This window comes from Diceros bicornis, chromosome 16, assembly GCF_020826845.1.
Source record: "Diceros bicornis minor isolate mBicDic1 chromosome 16, mDicBic1.mat.cur, whole genome shotgun sequence".
In the NCBI taxonomy this organism is placed as follows: domain Eukaryota; kingdom Metazoa; phylum Chordata; class Mammalia; order Perissodactyla; family Rhinocerotidae; genus Diceros; species Diceros bicornis.
In genome coordinates, this window is record NC_080755.1 from 10,309,980 (window position 1) to 10,324,631 (window position 14,652).

A 14,652-nucleotide genomic window follows, 5' to 3' on the forward strand; every position below is an offset into this window, starting at 1 on the left:
AGAAACTGCCCAGGGACAGTGAGGAAGAAAATGTTTCTTCCAAGAACATGAAACAATTTGTTCTTCTATTTCAGTCGTATATCATTTCCTTGTGTATAATTTAACTCATAAATTGAGAGCTGAATTTTAAAATCTTAACCTCAATTTTACTGTTTATGATGAATCTTAGTTAATCTTGCATTTCCTTTTCTTACTGTCTTCCCTAATTTGCAACTAGAAACTGAGGATCCCTATTTCTATTTCTAGAAAATAGCTATGGGAGGAACCTATCCCTGCATTCACCACTCTGTCCTCCCCGTGTTTGTTTTCCATTTTAGCTGTTCCCTCCCACACCCCTGCAAACACACACACACACACACACACACACACACACTTATTACAGCAATGGGAGAGTTGGAGGCATTTAGACATATGTTTTCTCTCTGTAAAATTCAACACAATTATATGTCAGCTCTACCCTGACCATTAATAATCTATTGCATTCACTCCAAGGGCCCAGACTGAAGCCCAAGAGAACAGGACTTAGTTCTGCTCAGAATAACGGAGAATGTGTATCCCCAACACACAGAACTGTGCCTGACACTCACTAAGGGATCAAGAGATAATTGGGGAATAAATGTAACCTTGTATTGGGATAGACAAGTAAATAATATTGAGGTAAAATATCACTAAATTGGGTGGAAATTAACTGAAATTTGTTTTAAACAGTGGGACATGTGAAAAATTCTTTCTCAGTATAAATCCATTACAGTTTGCCTAGTGTGGATTATCCCAACCATACTTAGCCCATTGAAGAAGGCCAGTCATCTAAGGAGACAAAAATAGAAAGGGTAAACATGTGCAAATGTTGAAAAAAAAAGATTCTGAGGGCCCCAATTGACCACAAGATGAATGTGAATCAGAGAATATCGTTCTGTTATTTGGACCTCATGCATAACATTTAGATAAACTTAAACTATCCAAAAAAAAACAATCCATCCTACTCTTCATACCTTTTAATTTAAAGAAGAAATGGAGAAGAGGAAGTGAGAGAAGCTTGTGTTGAGGGTAATTCTGCCAGGGAAGTGAGAGCTCCAGTCTGGATAAATATATAGGACCAGAATCCATGGATGAGCTCAGTTCCAGAGAGAGGCATCTGTCTCATATGCCTAAACGATGTCATGGGCACACTTCATCATATTACTCTGCACCATTGTACTGTACAGTGTTCAGTCTGTAACCTGGATATAATAATTCCTACCTCATGGGATCTGTTGTGAGGTTGGCCATATTCCTATCTACACACATGTACCCTCTCTGGGATCCGGCTGCCCCCACTCCTCCAGGACCCACAAACCTCGCTCTTCCTTCTATCGGTGTGGGTTTAAAATCACAAAAGCTGGAAGGGAAAGTATTTTGCAGGTAACTTCTGCTTTCAACTTTGCTGCAATAGTTTCCTTGAGAAAAAAAAAAAACAAAACAGTATCTGCTCTCTCTCCTTGAAGGGAAGCAGTTAAAGGAAAAGGAAAAATATAGCAAGAAAAAAATGTAGGTGATGATTACGTCAAAGATTATCCCTCCAGACACATTTATGTATGGTATCTATACATCAGTTAACAAAAATGATAGAACAATTCCTCACCAATGACTAATTATTTTCAAATCATTTACAAATATTAAGGAATAGTAAAGTTTCCTCAGTCTGTTAAGACCAAAGCAGTTCACAGCTTCTGCCTCGTCTGGTCCCCAGGTGGCCCCAAAAATAGCCCACAGCTCTGCAGAGCATCACAAGGCTCCCTGACACCTTCCTGAGCTTTGGGGCTCTCTCTGCTGCAGTGACCAGCAGCTGGGTGTAACCGACTGCTGCAGCCCCACCCTATTCCATTGCTTTCTGACACGTGGTCTGGTCAGCTCCCTACTAGGGTATAAATTATCAATGAGTTCAATGTTTAGTACAGTACCAGGCCCAAAATGTACTCAATAAATATTAGCTTCCTTCAGTCCTTTTCCTTGCCAGCAGGGATGGGCTCTCTAGTGACTTTGTACCTTGTCAACTTATCCACACTGGATCCGTGCTTCCCAGAATGCCTTTCCTGTGGGGTTCCAGGTGCTGAAATAAATTTCTAGGCTGAAGATGGAGCTGCTCCTGCCCAGGGTGCCCCATCAGCAAATCAAAACTTAGATAACTTTCGTGTCCCTGTAAATGCTCCACTTGGCCAGAAACACGGTTCAGTCATGTGCCACATAACAAAGTTTTGGTCAACAACAGACGGATTATAATATTTGACAGTGCCTTCTTTGTGGTTGGTTGGAAGAGAAAAGTAGGTTGATGGAAAATGGAGATTAAACTCTTCCCCATGGGGGTTGGGAGGGTGAAATGGTTGATGGAAAATGTAGGTTATGACAACGCCACCACATGGAGGTTTGTGCACAATGGAGATTATGATGTTTTCCCCTTGGGTGGGTGGCAGGGTGAGGGAGGGTTGAAGGAAAATGGAGATTATGACCAGACCTCTCCCCACATAGCCAGGGAGTGGCAGTGGTGGAGAGAATGTGGTGACTTGACCCCCGAGGCCCTGAGTGGGGTCTAAGCAGGACCGTATTGACCTGCTTGGAATGTACGGGATTCGGAGAACAGGGAGAAAGGCTGTCTGCGCTGAGACTTGTAAGATCAGCAGGAGTCTTTACTGGGCCGGGCATAGAAAGGCCTGTAATACCAGGAGAGCCCCGCCTACGCCCTCGCATGATTGGCCCTCGAGGCCGCCCCTCTTCTGTCTTTTGGCCAGTCCCAGCTGAACCCCAGGGCCCTCACCTCAACCCCTCCAGTGCTGCCCAGTTAACTCAGTCTCTCTCCTAGGATCCACCCACACCAGCAGCATCTAGAGACCACCTACCAATCCCTGATGTCTCCCCCACCCACCGCCTGGTTGTGGTTGAGCCAACTGGGGCAGAGCTCAGACCCCTCACGGGCCCCTGGGTCTGCATCTCCTCAGACTGGGCCCACAGTCTCTCCCACTCGGGAACTTCTTTCTTGCTGTGCCATCCTCCCTGGGGGCCCTCAGTCATCTCTGCCACCTCAAGCTCTCCGCACCTACCCTAACTGCCCCACATGCAGCCTCCCCGAATAACCTCACCCATCCAGGGTCCAGCCCCACAGGTTCTCCAGCCTGTGTCTTCTGGAGAAGGGGACGGCGTCTCCAGCCAGCAGTCAGGAAGGTGGGGTGCAGTCATTGTGCATCTCCCGAGCCATCACTGGACACTGGACAGGCTGGTGGACTGCCCCACGACCTCTTTCATCAGCCACCTCCAAGGATGGAAAGTGGAAGAATGTCCTCAGCTAGCAAGGACCTGGGCAAAGGGAATGCAGAGTTGCTTGTGTGTCCACCTTGGGGCTGTGATGGGCAGGAGGGGGCCCGTGGCAGGCAGGGAGCCCAGCATTTTCCTGTGCTCTTCATGGGGTTCTCCCCACGGCCCTGGGGACTGGGTCTCTGTCATGCCCAATTTCAGGGTCGCAGTGGTCACCTGCCTGAAATTAAATAGTGAGAAAGGGGTCAGGCAGAGAATCAGTGCTAGGGCCTTCTGTCTGAGGCCAACGGCCTTGCTAGGCCCTGCCTGTGCTGACAGGAGCATCTTGACCTCACAGAAGCAGAAACATGAAGGCTCATGAGACCACGACTTGGCATGTGTGAGCACCTTCCCTGTGTGAGGGCCATGCTCAGACTGGGGATACAGAGGGGAACACAATGGGGCTGCCTGCTTTCACGTTGCTCAGTGTCACGGGGGAGGGAGACATTTTTCAGATGGACCCACAAACACATATGTGATTACAATGGTGATAGGACAGTGAAGAAGAAGTCAGGGGGTCTGAGCTAGTGGGAGGCCAGGAGGGCACCCTGGAGGAGATGACCGAGAGTGGATGATGGACAGGACTAGCCAGGTGGCCGACACTCCAGGGTGAGGGAGGAGCACGTGCAGAGGCCCAGGGGCGCGAAGGAGATGGGCCAGTTATGGAAACTGGAAAAAAGTTGCTGCAGCCGCAGAGGAGGGGGCTTTAGGGTTGTGAGCGTGGACAGGTGAGGAGCCCCATTCCTGGGACCACCGCAGCTAATCGGGAGATACAGGCCTAGCAGACCCCTCCCCTAGAGAGCCATGGAGTGGGGAAGGAGCCCTGGATAGTTGGGGGTCAGTGCATCTGCATATAACAAAGTCAACATAACAGTGACTGGGAAAAAAGAACGTGAAGTTCTTCTCTCTCGTGTAAAGAAGTCTGGATTCCCTGTGCCAAGATTAGGGCCCTGTCTCCATCTTTCTGCTCCATCCCCCTCCCGTGGCTTTCATCCTTGAGGTGCCACCTGAGGGGGTCCGGCCATCACGTGTGCACTCCATACATGTCTGCAGGAGGAAAAAGAGATGGCAGCAAAGGATGCCATCTCACTTCCAGACCCTCCTCAGAAATCCCACACGGCCCTTCTACTCAAAACTTAGTCACATGACCACACCAGGGCTCCAGGGAGCCAAGAGCGTGGTCTTCTTAGGACGGGTGCGTGGCTCTGTAAGGAAGAAGAAGGAGAGGGTGTGTGCGCTGAGAGGACAGGAGCTGCTGAACAACGGCCAACGCCCTCCTGGCTTATCCCACGACAAATCCTCTGAGAGTTTGCAGATGAATTCCTGGTCTGTAGGAAGGTTCTCTCCAGGCACAGACTGGGGGGAACAAGGGCCCTTCATCTTCAGGATTCTCCTCCTCTGGGCCAGGCCTAGACTTGTCCTCTCGCTTTCACAGCAGTGACCACAAGGAGTACACTGGGTCATTCAGGTTCTCCATCTCTCTCTGTTTTTTTGCTTGTTTTGTCTTGTTTTACATTGGTAAAGATACTGGTCTGGGTGAAGGGCTGTACTCTGTTGATGGTCCAGGCTGTAAACTATTCATTACACACTTTTATTCATTACACATGTTTAGCACTGACTATGAGGTAAGCAAGATGCTAGGACACTGGAGGACACAACCGAATGAGATATGACTTTGACCTACAGTGGCCTGTATCTCATCAGGATAAATACAAATCTTGGTAGTTAGAAAGTGGGATTGGCACAAGAAATATTTAGATAAGATATTTAGATTACCCTGGGGATGAAATGGATCAGCTAGGTTGCCTCAGCTTCATGTAACAGAATTTCTGGCCCAAAGTGGCTTCAACGCAGGTGGCTATGATCTCACCCACAAGGAGTCCAGAGTCAGGAGACTCCAGGGTTGATGGATTCATCCCGTCAGCAAGGGCTGGCCTTTGCATCAGCTCCTCTGGGATTCTCTTTACCTCTTTCCTCACGGTCTCACTTTGGCTGCTGCAGCTGCCAACATCACATACTCACCCCACCAGGTCAAAGGCAGAGAGCGATGATCAAGTCCTAGCACCTGCCTTTCTTTAGTTAAGGAGATAAAACGTCCCCAAACACCACCTACATCCTCCAGAGGCATCGTCTCATGCCCTATTGGCCAGAACTGGGTCAAATGCCCTCCGCGTCCCCAACCGGTCCCAGCAAAGAGGAAGGAGAGGACCCTGACTGATTTCCTCCAGTCGTGATTCATTCCCTGGGAATGGGCCACTTGCTCTGAGCCCATTGCATCAGGAGACCACAACAATTTACATTTTATTTATTAGTATTACCGTCATTCAGTGTAGAAGAAATGACTGCTGGGGAAAGTACCAACAATGTTTGCAACAGGAGGCGGAGAGATCAAGGACCAGAAGTCCAGGTGTAGATAATGGATTGTCGTTGGATGTAGAAGTCACTGAAAATGACGACAGGGGTCTGGTGGTGCCAGCAGCGAGCAGGGCTAAAGTCTTCAATGATGACCACAGCCATGGGGAAGGGGCAGACGACTGCACAGGAGGGGCGATGGGGTTCTGTCCAGGAAGGTATGTCCCCGTTCTCGGAGGAGCAGCCTACTCCCTCTGTTGCCCTGGGCCCTTGGTGTGAGGCCTTCCTCTTCTTGGAGTCTCCCTCCTCTGTCGTTGCCCCAGCCCGCCTGCAGCCCGCCCACCCTGCATAGATCTCCCTTTCCCTGAGGTCCGCCCTCAGAACCGGCTATTAGATGAGAAGCTGCCGCAGCTAAGGGAGCAGTTGCAGCGTCAGGATCCAGGTGCGCCTAGGGTCACCATGGAAACCCTTGGGCGGAGCTTTAGTGACGGGCGGGGCTCCAGGGAGGACCCGCCAAGTGAGGAACAGCCCGTCCGCTGCCCGCTCTCAGATTCCCCAGGCGTCCTGGGAGCACTGGGTTGGGCTGCCCCGCGTGGGTGGGTCACCGCCCCCACATCCAGTTGCTTTGAGATGAAGGTGAGAGAGCCAGGCGCTGCAAGGGGCAAGGGAATGGGGGATGCCATCGGGTCAGTGACTCCGCCTGGAGATTTGCCGGCGGAGCTGCCTGGTGATGGGCCGCCCCGGCAAGACCGAGCTGAGAGCTGCTTGGCGATTGGCCAGGGGCGCCGCTGAGACATCAGGAGGGGGGCATTGTGACGCACCGGGCGGTTACAAAAGCCGGGGTGCCTGCCGGGCTTAGCTTCCCCCTAAGCTCTTCGTGTTCTCACAGTGTACTACGCCGCATTCCCCACCCCAGATGGTAGCGTGCGCCCTGCCCACTCGTCCTGCCAGGGCCTCTCGCCACACCCTGCGCTCCATCTTCGTGTTCGGTCCACCTTTGGCCCCTCCCAGACCCGCAGCATCGCAGCCGGGTTCCGCACAGTTCCCCGGAGCCCCAGCTGAACCGGAGACATCCCACCCACCTCAGTACAGGGCGGATGAGTCTCTTGGACACCGGTCAATTGCGAGCCCCCAACTCCAGCTCAACACAGAGCAAGTGAGTCCCCCAGACACGCAGCCCACCCCAGGAGGGCGTAGAAAGGGAGCTGGGGTGGGATGTGGGTCCCTCCCCGAGAGGTGGGCGAGCTCACGATGGCCGTGAGGCTGAATAACTGTGTGGAAAGGCGGAAGCGTCCCGGGTGGCTGTGATGTGCAGCCCGGGGTCACGTCACCGCCCCGCCACGCGAGTCCTCACGGTCTCCAGCTGGTCGTCCCGACAGGGCCGGCGTCTAATCCGACCCTGAGAGCAGAGCCTGAGGGGGCAGGGGTCCCCCCGCTCTGAGAAGGTGTCGGGAACCACAGGGAGGGGACACTGAGGACAGCCCGCCCGCCCCGTCAACTTCTCACCCTGGTGACTCCTCCGAAACTCAAGCCGGCTGAGGGGGCGCCGTCCTGACGGGAAGGGAAGCAGAGCGGTGTCCGCGCCCGGGTTTCTGCCGAGACCACTTCCGCCCGGGACCTCCCAGCCAGCTGGTGGCGGACGTGGGCTTGGACCCCGGCGTTGTGGCTCCGAACTCCGGCGCGGAGCAGGCGCTTCTCCCCCGCGGGCTCCTGTCTGCTGCGGGCCTTTGATGAGCAGACGTGCGGGGAGCGGGGGGAGAGAGGCCGGGGGTGGGCCGCAGGCCCTGTCCCTGGGGGGGGGGGCCGCAGAGGAGAGACTGGAGGGGGCGCCGGGGTGCGGGCTGCGTGCTCGGAGCCGCGGAGGCCCCGCAGGATGGGGGGAGACGGGGGTGCGCTCTGCTGCTCCCGGGCGGGATGGAGGGGGGCGCAGGTGCGGCGGGAGACGGGAGGGTGTCCGTGGACGCGGAGGGAGGGGGCCCCTCCGAGAGGCAGAGCTGAGAATCGGGGATGAATTGGATGCTGGGGGCGGGGAGGGAGGAGGAGGCCGAGGTTCCGGGCTCGCCCCTCCCGGGTGATGACCCTCAGCTCAGGGACTGTGGCTGGAGCTCAGGTGAGGTGCGGACCCCAGTGAGCGGCCGCCTGAGGCTCAGGTGAGGTGGAGGTGGAGAGCCTGGAGCCGTGGCCCAGGGCGGTGCTGGAGGCACACGCGCTCCTAGCAGCCGGGCCTGAAGGGACGAGAGTCATCCGGAAGGCTGGGCCTGGGGGAAAGTGAGCTCAAGGGGGTCTGGGACGGTGTCTGAGCCATTTCCAGGGCTGCTGGTTTCAGCGGCCAGGGGGAGGGCGGTGGAGTCCAGGTACCTGGGAGCTGAGCAGCGCTGGGAACCTCCTCTGCTCAGAGCTGGTGTTAATGTGGAAAATGTCGTGTCGTACGGTGAGGACCGGGAGGAGGTGCGGTTTGAAGACGGGCATTTGGTGAAGGTCTCCCGTGGGGTGGACACTGTGTGGAGCCTGGACCCCTGGGCCGGCCCTCCCACAGCAGAGGCAGCATTTCACACTCGGTTTCTGTCACCTGGGGACCCCAGGTCTCCTGCACTGAGGGGCAGAGGTCAGCGGGTACTTGTGTGGTCCCAACACTGGGAACCTCCTCTGTTTAGCTGCTCAGATGTGGCTCACCCCCATCCCAGGTCCCCGAACACAGCAGCCTCCTGGAGGCCAGAGGGGCCAGGACTCAAGTTTGGGGGTGTGGTCCAGAGCTGCTCACCCCTTCCCAGCCCCCAGTTCCTTCATCTGTAAAATGCGGGTGACGCAGGAATGGAGTGGGGTGAGCAAGAGGCACGAGATGGCAGGAGTTGGGGAGGGGGTGTCAGGGGCAGGGGACTGATGGAGTCCCAGGGAGGGAAGGTCCACTGTGAGCTGGCTCCTTGTCCTGGCCCTTCCTTCCTGAAGGCAGAACATCAGGGGAGGAGAGCACTCTGGTGCTGCCTCTGCCCCACGCCCGGCCTTCTCTGCCCTCCTCTGTCACAGGCTGCCGCAGCCCAGCACCTGCATTCCGCAGACCCCTCCTGTCTCATCCACGGCTGCTCGGCACCCACAGGTCAGGGCCCTGGTCTGCAGGGAAGCTTCGAGCTCCAGGGACCTGGAATGGGATGGCTGGCTTTAGGGAGGTATTCTGTGATGTGTCACAAATATGGGATTAGTAATATACATATATATAAATATAAATATTTATAGATTCACAGGAAGCCACAGATAGTACAGAAAGGCCCCAGGTACCCTTCACCCATTTTGCCCCAGTGGTGACATCTTACATCACTGTGAACAATACACCAGGAAACCGACATGGGCACAATGGGCGTGTCTGGTTCTGTCATTTTATCATGTGTGCATGCTGGTGACCAGCAGCACAATCCAGGTGTGGAACTGCTCCATCAGCACAAAGATCTCCCTCGTGCTGCCCACCCCTGCATCCACCATTCCTGCCTGTGGCAGCCACCAATCTGTTCTCCATCTTGGGAGTTTTCTCAATTTGAGAATGTTGCATGGATAGAATCACAGCTGCGACATTTTGAGATTGGCTGGGTTTTTCCTTTCACTCAGCATCATGCCTCTGAGATCCATCCAAGTTGTATGTTTGATGATTCTTTTTTATTGCTGAGTAGGATTCCATAGTGTAAACATACCACGTTTTGTTCATCCATTCACCTTTTGAAGGACATTTTGGGTGTTTCCAGTTTTTTGGCTATCACGAATCAACCTGCAGTGAACATTTGTGCCCAGGTTTTTGTGGGAACTTAAGTTTTCATTCTCTGGGATGGTAATCCAGGAACATGACTGCTGGGTTGTATGGTACGTTTCTGTTTAGCTTTTTAAGAACCTATCAAACTGTCTTACCAGAGTGGCTGTACCATGTACGTCCTCACCAGCACGTATGAGAGATCCGCATTCTTGCCAACATTCGATGTTGTCACTATTTTCATTTTAACCAGCTGTTCTAATAGGTGGGTAGTGATATCTCATTCAGGTTTTCATTCAAATTTCTCTAATGGTGAGTGATGTGGAACATCTTTTCATGTGCCTATTTGCCGTCTGTATATTCTCGTTGATGAAGTATCTATTCATGTCTTTTTGTCTATTTTCCATTTGGATCGTTTGGTTTTTTACTGTTGAGTTTTGAGAGTTCCTCATATATTCTAGATACAAGTCCTTTGTCAGATATGTGGTTTGCAAATATCTTCTCCTAGTCTGTATCTTGTCTTTTCATCCTCCTAATAAGATCTTTAATAGAGCAAAAGTTTTTGATTTTGATAAAGTTCAATTTGTCATTTTATTTTATGGATTGTGTTTTAGTGTCATGTCTGAGAATTCTTCACCAAGCTCTAGGTCCTGAAGATTTTCTCCTATGCTTCCTTCTAAAAGTTTTATAGTTCTGCCTTTTACTTTTAAATCTATGCTGTGATCAATTTGAGTTCATTTTCGTATAAAGGATGAAGTTTAGGTCAAGGTATTTTTGTTCATTTGTTTTGTTTTTTGTTTTTTGCCTATGGATGTCCAATTGCTCTGGCACCATTTGCTGAAAAGACTATCCTTCTCCATTAAATTGACTTTTCACCTTGGTCAAAAATCAGTGAGTTGTACTAGTGTAGATCTATCGCTGGGTCCTCTCTTCCGGTCCATTTATCCTGTGTCTTTTCCTCCACAGTCTTGAGATGGAATATACTGATTCCTCCCATCTTATTCCTTTTCAAAATTGTTACAGCTGTCCTAGTTCCTTTGCATTGCCATATAAACTCTAGAATAATCTTGTCTATGTCTATGAAAGAAACCTTTCTGAGATTTCTATAGGAGTTGTGTTAACCAGCATATCTCTGAGGAGACTTGACATCTTTACTGTGTTGCATCTTCCAATCCATGAGCATGGTATGTCTCTCCATTCATTTAGTTCTTTGATTTCTTTCATCAGTGCTGTGTAGACTTCAGCATATAAGTCTTGTACATGTTTTTTAGATTTGTATCTGTTATAATGATTATAAATGGTATATTTAAAATTTTTGATTTCCATGTGTTCACTGCTGGTGTATAAAATTGATTTTGTATGCTTATCTTGTATCCTGAAACCTTTTTGAACTCACATATTAGTTCTAAAGCGGTTTCTTTTTTGTTTTGTTTGTTTGTAGGTTCACTGCAATTTTCTCCATAGACAATCATACTATCTACAAATAGGGACAGTTTTGCTTTTCCCTTTCCAGTCTGTATGCCCCGCCCCCTTCCTTGCCTTATTGCACTGTCTAGAACTTCCAGTACTATGTTGAACAAGAGTGCTGAGACAAGACATCCTTGCCTTGTTCTTGATCTTAGGAGAAAATCATTCAGTCTTTCACCATTCAGTATAAGGTTAGCTGGAGGTTTTTTGTAGATGCTCTCTATCAAGTTGTGTAATTCTCGCATTTATTTTGATTTTTTTGTGAGAGTTTGTTTGTCATGAATGGGTGTTGAATTTTGTCAAACGCTCTTTCTGCATCGACTGATGTGCTCGTATGATTTCCTTTTTAGCCTGTTGATATAGTGGATTTTGTTGTTAGTGCCCTGGAGTCGATTCTGACTCCTAGCAACCCCATGTACAGCAAAGCAGAATCCTGCCCAATCTTTTTGTGCCATTTTCTCACCTTCCGGCACTATGTCAGACAACCCTCTGCTGCTATTTGTAGAGTTTTGTGGCGATTTTTTTTGGAAGTGGGTGAGCAGGTCCATCTTAGTCTAGAAGCTCCACTGAAACCTGTCCCCCGTGGGTGACCCCACTGGTATGTGAAATCTCGATGGCATAGCTTTCAGCATCACAGCAACACGCAGCTACCACAGTATGACAACTGACAGATGGGTCGTGTGGTTCCCTGACCGGGAAACAAACCCAGGGCATGGCGGTGAGAGCACCGAATTTTAACCACTAGACCACCAGGCCTGGCTTATGGTGGATTATATTGATTGATTTTCAAGTATTGAAACTGTCTTGCATCTCTAGAATACATCTTACTTGGTCATAGTGTATGATTCTTTTTATATAGTGCTGAATTCTATTTGATGTTTTATTATGGATTTTTGACATCTCTATTCATGAGGGATATTAGTTTATAGTTTTCTTTTTCTATACTAACTTTGTCAAGTTGAGTATCAGGGTAATACTGGCTACATAAAATAAGTTGGGGAGTGCTCCCTTGTTCTCTATCTTCTGGAAAATGTTATGTAAAATTGTTGTTAATAGGCCTGGAGTTGCCTTTTTTTGGGAAATTTAAAATTATAAATTCAATTTCTTTGATAGTTATAGCGGTATTCAAATTGCCTATTTCAAATGGCGGATGTGTAATATATGGTTTTTGAGAAATTGGTACATTTCACCTAAGGTGTCAATTTGTGTAGGTAGAGTATTCTCTTATTATTCTTTTGATGTCTGTGGAGTCTGGGCTTATATTCCCTGTTTCATCCCTGATATTGATAATTTGTGTCTTCTCTTTATCAAATTTACTAGAGGTTTGTCGTTTTATTGATTGCTATTTCATTGATTTTCTCTATTTTCTTTTTTCAATTTCCTTGATTTCTGCTCTCATTTTTATTGTTTCCTTCTTTCTACTTGCCTTGGGTTTATTTTGCTCTTCTTTTTTCTAGTTTCTTAAGGTGCAAGTTTAGATGATTGATTTGAGACTTTTCCTCTTTTTTAATGTCAGCATTTAATGCTGTGAATTTGTCTCTCAGTGCTACATTAACTGTGTCCCACAAATTTTAATATGTGTATTTCATTATAATTTAGTTCAATGGTTTTAATTTCCTTGTGACTTGCTTTTGACCCATGGCTTATATAGAAGTCTGTTTAGTTTCCAGGTGTTTGGAGATTTTTTTGGTAATCTTTCTATTATTTTTTAGTATGATTCCATTGTGGTTGGAGAACATACTCTGTATGATTTCAATTCTCTTAAATTTGTTGAGGTTTGTTTTATGATGCAAGATACAGCCTATCTTGTTATATGTTCTGTGGACACTTGAAAACAATATGAATCTTGCTGTTGTTGAGTGGAATGTTCTATAAATGTCTACATCAATATTCTAAACAGAAATTTGTTTTTCTGTTTTTCTTTTCCATTTTTTTTTACCTTCCTATGGGTGACTAGAACATTTTTTAGAATTTCATTTTGATTTATGTTTTTGTGAATTCTTGTGTGTGTTTGTTCGAAGTATGACGTTATACATACATAACATCACAGTCTACTGGTCTCCACATTTTACAATTTGAGTGATGACCGGGAACCTTACCTCCCCTTAGGTCCACTTACTCTCCCCTGTCTATAATATAATTATCTTCAATATTTCCTTTTCTTATATTGAGAACCACTATCAGACAAAAATATTGAAATTTTTCTTCAACCATCAAACGTAATTTAGGAAAATCAAGAGGATAAGAAAAGTCTATTGTGTTTACCCATATTTTCACTCTTTCTGTTGTTCTTTCTTCCTTTGTGATGTTCCACGATTCTTTTGTTTGTTTGTTTGTTTTTTAATTTCTTTCCTCTCAAGAACTTGTTTTAGCCATTCTTTTAGGGTAGGTCTGATGATGATAAATTCTTAGTTTTCCTTCATCTGAGAATCTTGATTTCTTCTTCCTTCTTTAAAGATATTTTCACTGAATATAGAATTCTGGGTTGGCAGTGCTTTTCTTTCAGCACTTAAAAATGTTGCACCACTTCTGGTTTCTATGATTTCTAATGAGAAATCCACTGTTATTCAAGTTTTTTCCCCCCTATAGATAAGACATCATTTCTCTTTCACTGCTTTCCAGACTTTTTCTTTGTCTTTGGTTTTCAGAAGTTTGATAATTAGGTGTGGTCTTAGTCTTCTCAGGCTGCCATAACAAAATACCATAGACTGGGTGGCTTAAACCACAGAAATTTATTTTCTCACAGTTCTGGAGGCTGGAAGTCTGAGATCAGGGTGACAGCATGGCCAGGTTCTGGTGAGCTCTCTCTTCCTGGCTTGAAGATGGCCACCTTCTCACTGTGTCCACACGTGGTGGGGAGAGAGCAAGTAAGCTATCTGGTGTCTCTTCTCATAAGGGCACTAACCCCATCATAAGGGTCCCAACCCCACAACCTCATCTAAACCTAATTACCTCCCAAAGGCCCCACCTCCAAATACCATCACATGGAGGGTTAGGACTTCAACATGTATATTTAGGGGGAACAAAATTCAGTCCATAGCATGTGTCTTGGTGGGGACTTCTGTGGGCTTATCCTGTTTGGGTTTTGCTCAGTTTCTTGAATCTTTAGGTTTATGTCCTTTACCAAACTTGGGAGATTATCAGCCATTTTTTCTTCAAATACTTTTTAATCCCTACTTTTTTCTTTTCTCATTCTGGGATTCCAATGACACAAATGTTAGATTTTTTGCTATAGTTTCACAGGTACCTGGGCTTCTGTTCTTTCTTTTTTTCAGCTGATTTTTCTCTTCACGTTTACTGACTTTTTCCTCGGTCTTCTCCATTCTGCTATTGAGCCCATTTATTGCATTTTTAAAATTTTAGATATTGCATTTCTTCAGTTCTAAATTCTCAGTTTAGTTCTTCTTGATATCTTCTCTTCTTTGCTGAGACTTTCTATTTTTTTTTTTGTTTGTTTCAAGCATGTTTGTAATTGCTTGTTGAAGCATTTTTATCATGGCTACTTTAAAATTCTCGTCAGATAATCCCAGCATCTGTGTCCTTGTTGTTTTGGGGGTCTTTTGACCATCTAGCGTATTCAAGATGACATATTCCTGGTCGTTGGTATGATGAGTGTTTTTCAATTATATCCTGGATATTTTGGGTGTTATTAGGAGACTCTGGATCTTATTAAATCTCGTGTGTTAGCAGGTGGTGGGTCTATGAAAGTGTGACTAGCAAGTGCAGCCCCAGTTATGTGCCCAAACCAGAAGGAGCAAATTTAAGCCTGACCAGAA